Below are 3,945 nucleotides of genomic sequence, written 5' to 3'. Positions count from 1 at the left end.
ATGTCAGTTTGAACCACATGAAATTGACATTTTTGCAGATCAAAAATGACCAACACTGGCAGTTTTATGTGGTTCAAACTAATACAGGTTGGAGCATCCCAAATCCAAAAATCCAAAATGTTCCAAAATGCAAAACTTTTTGAGGGCGGACATGATGCTCAAAGGAAATGCACACTGGAACATTTTGGATTTCAGATTTTCAGATCTGAGACGCTCAACCAGTAAATATAATGACAATACTCCAAAATCTAAAAGTCCAAAATCCAAAACACTTCTGGTCCCAAGCGTTCTGTTCTATCCTCCACCTGTATTTCGAAAAGAGTCTTCAGCCTGACCCTTCCAAGGTTGACTATTTGTTATTGGTCTTTTAATTCCAAGGTAATTTTCTCATTTCCTTTCATAGGCAAGTCAAGCCTTGGCACCAAGAGAGCAGGGAATGACAAGTGTGGCGGCCGAGGCCAGATGGGCCCCACAGCCGACTCTCTGGAGCAGCAGCGACACTGTCATCTCACTCACCTTTCTTCACAGCCTGCAGTGCCCCACGCAGAGGTGTGGGCTCACCAGGGAGGACTCTCACCTCAGACAGCTGATCCCTGCCCCCCGTGCCTAGGGACATTCTTCTTGCCAGGAGTTGATGAGTTCCCAGTGGAGGTGGTGGACTCCTCAGCTTTTCTAGGGATGGGCTCAAGTAATACAATGCCCCTGCACATCCAGCCATCAGCGGCCCCTCGTTCTCAGCTTTCAGTTGCTTCTGTGTATGTGAGACCAGAATCCAGGTCACAGCTCAACTGGACATCATGGCACTGACATTGTTAATTTTCATTTTGGCAGCACGCACAGAGCTGTTCAAGAGAAAGTCACAGCGAGATCATATAAACCAAATTTAGCCATCTGGGTACAAGGAGATTCGTGTCTGATAAGGAAAACCAGGCTTTCACAAAGCTTCCTTTAGTTAGAGCCTTTTAGAAATCCCAGAGATGACACCTGTCAAACCTCACAGCGCACATGGGCTTGAGGGGACTGGAGAGTGCACAGGCTCCCTGGGTAGACGAGACCCTGAGGAGATGGTGGTAGTTTCCTCATCTTAGACTAACTCCTACATCCCAGAGTCCCAGAGCACTTTATCTTCCCTGGTCACACGTTGAGGGAGGCGGTTTTGAACTGACTGGAGCAGAGGGGTTGGGGAGGGGCTTAGTTCACCTCCACTCATGGTCTGTGCTCACCTTGAAGTCACACCTGACACTAAACCATTTTCGTAGAATAGGTGCCCCACTCTGCCACACGTTAATCCTGAAACTAAACAAGAGATTTGGTTGAGTATGGTGGCTCACACCTGTAATCCCAGCACTTTGGGAGGCCAAGGCGAGCAGTTCACCTGAGGTCAGGAGTTGAAGACCAGCCTGGCCAACATGGTGAAACCCCATCTCTACTAAAAATACAAAAATTAGCCAGGTATGGTGGCGGGTACCTGTAATCCCAGCTACTTGGGAGGCTGAGGCAGAAGAATTGCTTGAACCTGGGAGGCGGAGGTTGCAGTGAGCTGACATTGCGCCACCACACTCCAGCCTGGGTGACAGAGCAAGAGTCCATCTCAAAAATAAATAAATAAATAAATAAATAAATAAACAAACAAGATATTTGGCAGGGGTGGAGTGGGCTGGAAATCAGGAAATCACACACCAGATAGCAAAATCTCACCCAACTTTTCTTTCAATATCTCTCTTCATTTCCTGAAGACCCTTCCACCAAAATCTATTCCATATTTCTTCCCCCTCTCCCCCCACACAGTTCCTCAGATCACCTCCAACTGCCATAGCCCACTCAGCAAGGCAGATGCCAGACATGTGACCTCCTCATCCTCATTCTCCATTCTTGGAAGCCACTTAGTGAGTAATTGAGAGAGATGGGGTGGCGTGGGATGGGGACAGGGGGAGTTTGATTTATCAAGTATTCACTCTCCAGCACTGGCCTCTTCTTAGAGGAGAGAATTTAAAATGTCCTATATTACTTTTATTTCCCATAATATAATATTATTAGTAACAGGCCAAAGAAAGCAGACTCAGGGAGACAAAAGGACAAAAATTTCAGTGTACAATCAGATAACCATTAAGTGAGAATTGTTCACGGTTCAGGGTGACTTTGAAAATGGCCTCTTCAATGACAGAGGAAAATGAAGTTATCGGGAAAGCTATCACGTGTCACACACCGAGATTCTGTGACTGTTAAATTTTAATATGTTCGGTGCAAGGAAAATTGAAATTTCTGAAGAAGAGAAAAACCAAAGGGCAAAGAGAAGAGAAATGAAACCAGCCTGGAAGTGGGGGAGTGGAAGCTGGGGGTGTCACGAGGGCCTGGCACCATGCCCTCTTTCTTGTAGGGGAGATAGACGTGCTCTCAATCACTGTGGGCCCAACCAGGGGGTTATGCCTTTGAAAAATGACAAAAACTACTGAAACTAAGGGGAAGACACAGAGCGAAGGCAGTTAACTCTCAGTTGTTCAAGGGCTGATGCTGAACTTGGGAATGATCTAGACTTTGCCTTTCTTCCTCCTCCTTTCCTGCACGTTGGCAAATTCATTGCTCACAACAACTTTATCCTGATGGTGAACAACCCTGCACCTAGCACATTAGTTAAATATTAGCATCTTTGATTAACGTTCTAGAGAGCCAGAGAAGAGTGTTTAAATTTTCAATATGGCCATGAATTTTTGACAAATTTGAGAACTGACTCCATAGGAGTGAATGTATTATTCCCAGGAACCCACACCACAATAGCTGAAGATCGGCAATGCAGCTGTTAAGTTCTGCCTTAAGGAATTCTCACCATCAGCGTGGAAGGAGATGTCCAGAAAAAAATGTGGGGGGATTAGAATCGTGCCAAGAATAAAAAGGAAAATACAGATAACACCTAACTACTTCTGTAGAGGCCCTCCCTCCAAATTTTGCACCACTTTCCCCAATACCCAAAGAAAAAGATTTTACTTGGGGAAAAAAGTCAGCAGCAGGACACACAAAAATGACCACACCAAAAGGCGCAAGCATTAAAACCACTAAAAACATTAATGTATATGATTGAGAACACAACTGAAATAATCAGTGACAAAATATTGATCACCTTGTCCGGGATCTGATAGGTAAATGGTTGAGTGAGTCGCGCCAGCCCTCGAAGAGTTTATAACTGTATTGTAGGCTGTATAGAAAGACTAATACCCAGGAAGCAAAGAGTATTTAGGACAGAAGGTCATTGCCAAAGAAATTGTTTCATCCCAATTCTAAGTTGCTGTAGTCCAGAGGCAGGGGTGGTTGATGGGGTTTTCTAGGCAATAAAGAGCTCAGATTTGATTGGTGAACAGAACAAGGGCCGGTCAAGAAAAGAGGGGAAGGAAATATAAAGTAGAACAGCCAAATAGAACATCAGATAGGGGCTAGATATAGATCCTCTACTTCTAGACAAGAAGTCATTACCAAGTAAAGAGAAGGCAGATGCTTGCCTGTGGACATACAGAAATTAAACATCCTGCCAGGTGCAGTGGCTCACACCTGTAATCCCAGCACTTTGGGAGGCCAAGGTCAGAGGATCACTTGAGTCTGGGAGATTGAGACCAGTCTGGGCAATGCAGTGAGACCCTGTCTCAAAAAAAAATTTAATTAGTTGAGTGCAGTGGTGCTGGGACCCCTGTAGTCCCAGCTACTCTGGAGACTAAGTTGGGAAGATTTCCTGACTGGGAGGTCAAGGCACTGTGAGCTGTGATTCCACCACTGCACTCCAGCCTGGGTGACAGATCAAGAGCCTGTCTCAAAAAACAAAAGACAATGAAGAAAATAAATTAAATAACCAGCTAAGTCTCACTCTCCAGAACAATCTTTTTGGAAACTGAGGATGGAGGTGGAAAAGAAAGACCTTTTTTGGCTCTATTTTAGCCTATCCAAGAAAAACAATCTCAG

At 44.9% G+C, this 3,945-nt stretch overlaps 1 long non-coding RNA gene across 1 annotated transcript; it reads right to left on the bottom strand.

Moving 5' to 3' along the window:
* Positions 1-402: 402 nt before the first annotated feature.
* LOC134731840 (uncharacterized) lies at positions 403-1,298 on the bottom strand. Its single transcript, XR_010114467.1, has 2 exons — positions 1,224-1,298; positions 403-842 (listed from the first exon to the last, which is right to left on the bottom strand). It is a non-coding gene; the product is annotated as an uncharacterized lncRNA (long non-coding RNA).
* Positions 1,299-3,945: the final 2,647 nt, after the last annotated feature.

The sequence above is a fragment of the Symphalangus syndactylus genome, chromosome 1, assembly GCF_028878055.3.
Source record: "Symphalangus syndactylus isolate Jambi chromosome 1, NHGRI_mSymSyn1-v2.1_pri, whole genome shotgun sequence".
NCBI classification, from domain to species: domain Eukaryota; kingdom Metazoa; phylum Chordata; class Mammalia; order Primates; family Hylobatidae; genus Symphalangus; species Symphalangus syndactylus.
This window is presented reverse-complemented; position numbering and strand designations above follow the sequence as displayed.